The following is a 7012-nucleotide window of genomic DNA, read 5'->3' as shown; positions in this document are numbered from 1 at the left end:
TTAAGAGATGCTAATAGATCTGCAACTCCCGATACAGTACACAAAAATCTGGCTGAAATAACAACTATCCAACGTCTACTTCTGCATGCGGCAAAAAATAAGAAATCAATTGGAGCGAGAAAGCTTATTTGGAAAGATCTCGAGTCTTCATTTAAATCTCGAATATGTAGCGGAATGGTTGTAAATTATAATTATATAGAACCACGTGATTTTCTAACAGGTGCAGAAGACTTAGTACAGACCTACATAGAAAAAGTGTTTAATAACGTAAACGTAGTTAAGATAAATTGCATCTTTAACGGCCAATTTATTTGTGAAGAGATTAGTGATATTAAACATATCTCAACCCGCAATGCAGTCTTATACAAAACTGATAGTTTTAGTGATTGGTACAATACAAATATAATAGACAAAATTCTAAAAGAATTGAGTGAGTTTCAAGAGCGTGATAGTGGATGGGCGTTGGAAAAAATTCTGAATTTAATTATAAATATAAATTATTATAACCCGCTGCATATAGCTTGTGCAGTCGAGCTTCCAGAATCTATTAAGAATAAACAGGCTGTGATAAACATTCACAGTGATGATAATACATGTTTTGCATGGGCTGTAACGGCTGCACTCTATCCGGCAAAATCGAATACTCATCCCCAACGAAAATCTTCATATCCTCATTTTACAACTGTTTTCGACGTTAGAAGTATAACGTTTCCGACTACATTAAAACAGATTCCGAAATTTGAGGAAGATAATGATGTCTCTATTAATATTTTTACTATGGTGGAAAAGACAGAGGAATGAGAATTCAATCATAGCACCTCTAGAATTAACAAAATGCAAGAGGATCAGACACGCTAATCTTCTTCTTCTTCTCGAGCATAAAGGAGCAGCAGCACATTTTATATGCATCAGGAACCTTTCCAGACTGCTAAATGGACAACTTGCTAGAGGAAAACGCTCTCATCTTATTTGTGATCGGTATGTTTTACTGTCTATATATATATATATATATAACTAAAAAGAGTTTTAACATATAATATTTTAAAATATCAAGCTATTCTTCTGCCCTTGCTACCTCCATCGTTGTCTCCTCCTCATCCTCCTCCTCCTCCTGCTCCTCCTCCTCTTCCTGCGGAATTATCCCTGCCTCTATCTCAATCATTCTGATACCTCTCATCAACAGTTGTATACAGCGTGTTACTGTAAAAAATCATCAGATTTTAGAAAAATGTATGATGCAATCTCATTCATAATAACTTACTATTTTCATACTCCATTCCATGCGTCTCGATTGTTTCTTCATTTACCGCTTGTGATAAATTTTGCATAATTTCATCTATTATTCTTGTAATTATATGAATTACTGGAGAATTCTGTCTATACGCTAAATTAATAATCACTTGATACTGCATATTTTTTCACTTTATATTTATCGACAGCTTGTATAAGAAAAAAGGAATCTGTACCCACGGTTCAAGAAAGGTATAATGTGAAATTAAAAGAAGGACCCAAGGAGGAAAATAGTAGGAGGGAATAGAATGGGTATGTGGAGGGTAAAAGACCCTTCAACGGTGTAGAGGTAGGTTGAGAGGGAAGAAAAATGGTTAAATGTGAAATCAAGTTAAATGGCGGGTCCATAGTAGGAAAATAGTGGGAGGGTCTAGGATAAGTATGTGGAGGGAGAAAAGACTCTCCGAGGGCAGGACTAAGAAATCAAAAATGGCAGTCCGTAAGATGCTTAGGACCCCTAGCGGTGTAGCGGCCCCAGTAATTTTCGTGATCGCCACCTAGTGGAGAAAAAAGAAACTTTTTCCTCCACCAACTAAAATACAAAAAAAAATTCTCTGGGTAACTGTCAGGATAACTAACCATCCGGGCCCTAGGGTGATGAGAGAGGGGTAACCCTTAGGGAACTAGTGGACCCGTAGGATAACTAACCATCCGGACCCTAGTGACATGGGAGAGGGGGTAAGCCTTAGAGAACTAGTGGACCCGTAGGATAATTAACCATCCGGGCCCTAGGCTGATGGGAGAGGGGTGAGAGACTCTAAGAGAGAAAGAGAGGGTGAGAGGGATCTCTCTCTCTCTCTCTCTCTCTCACTCCCCATAGCCAAAGCATTTCCTCCGCACACCCGCACCCTCCTCATCACCCAATAAACCCTAGCTATTAAGAAGACACTTCCCCCCGCACACCCGCACCCCCCTCACCACCATGTCACAGGAACCCAAGACACTTCCCCCCGCACACCCGCACTCCCCTCACCGCCGTGTCACAGGAACCCCCTAGCTACCACTACTAGAGAAGAAATATGTATTTGTGCGTCGTGCAACTTCAAACGTTCATAGCTGAAAAACTATAAGCTATATCGAAAATGCGAGCTCTTTAGGACAATCTACATGAAGAATGGCTTTAATTATTACTAGTCTCATCAAATTCTTTTGAAAAATACGACTGCACCATTGTCCCGCGTTTCGCCGTATGCCCTATATTTCAAGCATTACGAAATCTCCTTTTCTACAATTTTATTTCAAAATGATAATTGCATTTTTAGCAATTTCATTATATCGGCGAAATGAAATGTTCTCGACATTATTTTAGCGGTATTTATATGTGTATAGCTACAGATAGGGGAATAGCGTAAATATGAGGAAAGCTTCGCAGTAAGTTTCGATGCTGGAGTGGGGGAACACGTTAGCGTGAGCCGCGAGAGGGGCGGAAGCCTAGCTTCCTTCCTAAAAATTTTTGGTTTTCGTCCACCTCAGAAACGCGGGACAATGGTACGGCTCTATTTCTCAACCGATTTCAATGTTTTTGGGCTTGTTGGAATCGTTAGGTCTGGCACCTCGTCATAAAGAAGCCCGATTTTTCGATTTGTTTTGCGATTAAATATTATTAATGCGAATTTTTAAACAATTTTATTTTTTTTTCATTTTTTGGGAAATAAGGCTTTTTATGACAAGGTGCGAGTCCTAACGGTTCCAACAAGCCCAAAATTATTAAAATTTGTCGAAAAATAACGCTGGACAATTCTCCCTCGTTTTTCGTTCCGTAATGTTGGCTACAGAGGGCTTGAGGGATCCCGTTAATATGAAAAATAAGGAGATGTAGATGATGATTACGTAATCTTTGATTGTCCAGGCCAAATTGAACTGTACACACATATGACAGTTACGCACCAACTGATGAACATGCTGCAATATCAAAATTTTCATATATTTGGTGTATTTTTAGTAGACCGTCAATTTATAGTAGATGGAGTTCAGTTTTTATTTGGCACCATGGCTGCTTTTAATTTTATGATAAATTTTGATCTCATGTAAAATTTTAAGCAATGTAGATTTGTTATAAAAGAGTGCAAGAAAACAAATTAATGGTTACTTAGAGCCTAATCCACATAGTTTTTTGACAGATTTGAGCAATGACTCTTGGAATGGAAAATATTTGCTAATTGACAAAAGCTCTTGGTAAGCTAATTGAGTATTACAGCCTTTTTCGTTTTTATTCATTGAATATCAAAGATGAGGAAAGTATAGCAGATATTAAACTTACAATAGATAACATTATACAATATGCAGAAGAAGCAAATGTCAAAACGCAAAACTGATGAACTTAATGAAAATTAGTGATAGTGCAAATGATTGTAGAATTAAAATGTAACATACCAAACAGTTTAATTACATATTTTTTTATATTATTCAAACAAACTTAAACTTTCAGACTAAAGCTACATAATATGAACAGCAAACAATAAATTCATGAAAGCTCTAATGGTAAATTCTGCAAATTTAATTTTTGCATAAACTTATCTTGCATGATAACAAAATTTTCAATTTGTTTGCCTCATTAATCTCTTTCACAGTAATAGATTAAATGCTAAAATTGCATTGAGCTCAACAGTTAAGTATGAAATTTTTATAAAAATATTTTCATAACCTTAGGGTTCAGGAACTACAACGAATAGAACAACTACGAGTACGAGTCGCTGTTGCAGCAACACTAAATATTTAAATCTTAATGAGAATTAGCAGAAAACTTTTAAATATATCTAAAATGGCCACTCATTACGAAAATCTAATAAAAATTAAAAATTTTTCTTAATTCTATTTTCCATTAAATAACTGTGCAGCAGCTATTATCGACAGCGGGCTACTCAGCCAACAAAATAATCAATAAAATATTTTGGCATATAGGCTATTAGGCTATGAAGTAACACAGTAGTGTTATATACACATGTTGAGTGCATACTGCAAACTACGAAAAATGTCCGTCAAGAAAAATGAAATTTATCATTAGAAAGTGTTGGTGGCATGAATGCATTATGTATCAACTAAACTACCAGACCTATCCATTACCTTCACGTTACTGTGTTGGTATAAATGGAGGAAATACTTGAATTTTAAAAACCTTTTTCAATGAAAAAAGAAATATTCATAGAAAGTTTTGTTTTTAATATTGTGGTTTCTATAACTTACAAAGAATATAGGAAAATAATAAAATATTACAATGTCAAACATATATTTTTATCTATGAATTTTTTACTCCCGAATCTAAACTTTAACTCGGTAGAAATAATCCCACAAAAAACAAGCTTCGCTTGTAAAAAAAGGACGGCAAGTACATAAGTCGTCTCCAACATGATTAATACAGTAATATAAAATAATTTAATTTAAAAAAATAGTGAAATCCTAATGTTAGGCAAGTATAAATTTTTACCATGGCGAAAATTGAAATTTGGAAAAAAGTAAATAGTAACACAAAAATTACTTGCCGGGCCCGTAGTATTCATGTGTAAGTCGCTATCTTGCAATATAAGCGTTGCTTCTCGTAAGTTAAAAATACGGCTATTTAATACGATTGCATACAACGGGCCGGGCAAGTAATTTTTGTGTTACTATTTACTTTTTTCCAAATTTCAATTTTCGCCATGGTAAAAATTTATACTTGCCTAACATTAGGATTTCACTATTTTTTTAAATTAAATTATTTTATATTACTGTATTAATCATGCTGGAGACGACTTATGTACTTGCCGTCCTTTTTTTACAAGCGAAGCTTGTTTTTTGTGGGATCTTATAACGTTTTGTAAGAATATAGGAATTAGAACTAAACAATTGTTTTAACTAATTCAATATAACAAAACATTTTCCAATGTCCTCATAAATCCATAATGTAAACTTTAGTTCATAAAATTAATTTATTAATGTATTAAATAAAATACAAAATATTACAATGATGGTTTCTTATCATAATTATACGTTTAGAGGCTTTAAACATAGTATTCAATGACTGTTTGAATTATATTTCCAACATTTTATACCCAAAATCACCTTAAAGCTCTTCGCTTTCAAAGATTTGCTTCTAAATTTACCTCTAAATCCACCTTTATCTTAAGTGTTACTCTTACTATCAATTTTTTATTATGGCTCTTTCTTTGGTAAACTGGTGCCATTTATATATTCTTTTGATTAACCCATTAACGTCCAAAATGTCAAAATTTCTTGCACGTTTTCAAAGTGATTTTTTCCTATGTAATTGGCGTTGAAAAAATTCTTGAACCACATATTCTCATGTAAAATTGCATGCTCTTTCAGAATCCGTTGCCAGAATCATGATAAAACTCACAGGAAAAGAGATATGCTCGATTGAAACATAAAAAACACCTAAATTTTCGAAAAAAAAAAATTTTTAGGATTTTTTTTCGAAGTGTTACGGTGAAGATATCACCTTGCGACCGTGATCAAAGGTGATCATGGGAGTTGAAGTTTAACAGGGAATTTTTTTGTTGACCTTGAACCATCGCTTCTTTACAAAATGGCGGAAAAAACGAATTTTTTTTTTCAATCTTCATCAACTTTTTTCTCGAAATCTATGGTCTTTAGAAAAAAATTCATAAAAACAAAAATGCCTTAGAATCGCTCGAGGAACATTCTCAAATTTTTTCAGAATTTTTTGAGACAATTTTTAAAAATTCCATTTTACAAGTTTCCCGGAAAATCAAAAATTGTCTCAAAAAATTCTGAAAAAATTTGAGAATGTTCCTCGAGCGATTCTAAGGCATTTTTGTTTTTATGAATTTTTTTCTAAAGACCATAGATTTCGAGAAAAAAGTTGATGAAGATTGAAAAAAAAAATTCGTTTTTTCCGCCATTTTGTAAAGAAGCGATGGTTCAAGGTCAACAAAAAAATTCCCTGTTAAACTTCAACTCCCATGATCACCTTTGATCACGGTCGCAAGGTGATATCTTCACCGTAACACTTCGAAAAAAAATCCTAAAAATTTTTTTTTCGAAAATTTAGGTGTTTTTTATGTTTCAATCGAGCATATCTCTTTTCCTGTGAGTTTTATCATGATTCTGGCAACGGATTCTGAAAGAGCATGCAATTTTACATCAGAATATGTGGTTCAAGAATTTTTTCAACGCCAATTACATAGGAAAAAATCACTTTGAAAACGTGCAAGAAATTTTGACATTTTGGACGTTAATGGGTTAATATAAACTGTAAAATATATATTAGTTAATGCAATGGAAGCCTATGTTTTTTAGGTATACTGCTTTCAGTTTCCTGAATTTACACACTTTATACTCTATTACATGTGAAATATTGAAATCATGAAATCTCTTCACATTTACACATCTACATGATTTTATTATAAATTTCATCAACTATATGATTTCTAAATCCATAATTGTATACCTAAAATCACCTGCAAGCCCTTCAATCTCAAGGATTTTCTTATGACTAGACTCATTTTTCCACTTTTTTCTTAGCTGTCAATCTCAATATCAACTTAGCATTATGCCACTTTCTCCAGCACACTAGTGCCATTTATATTTCCCTTTCATTAATATAAACTAGGAAATACAGCAATCAATGCAATGGAAGCCTCTCTTTTTAGATGTACAGCTTTCAGCTTCCTAAATTTAATCACCGTATGACCCATCACATGTAAAATATTGCAATCATGAATTCTTTTCATATTTACAGATTTATATGATATTGTTATAATTT

The 7012-nt window shown here is 33.6% G+C and overlaps 1 pseudogene; it reads left to right on the top strand.

Annotated features, from left to right (window-relative positions):
- The first annotated feature begins 3096 nt into the window (after nucleotides 1-3096).
- Nucleotides 3097-6123, top strand: LOC136779679 (GPN-loop GTPase 3 pseudogene; annotated as a pseudogene).
- The last annotated feature ends 889 nt before the right edge of the window (nucleotides 6124-7012 follow it).

This window comes from Prorops nasuta, unplaced genomic scaffold (genome assembly GCF_024137725.1).
Source record: "Prorops nasuta isolate Cenicafe-Biocafe unplaced genomic scaffold, Cenicafe_Pnas_1.2 PNAS00017, whole genome shotgun sequence".
Classification (NCBI taxonomy): Eukaryota; Metazoa; Arthropoda; class Insecta; order Hymenoptera; family Bethylidae; genus Prorops; species Prorops nasuta.
The sequence above is the reverse complement of the archived record's forward strand: the minus strand, read 5'-3'. Positions and strand labels throughout refer to the sequence as shown.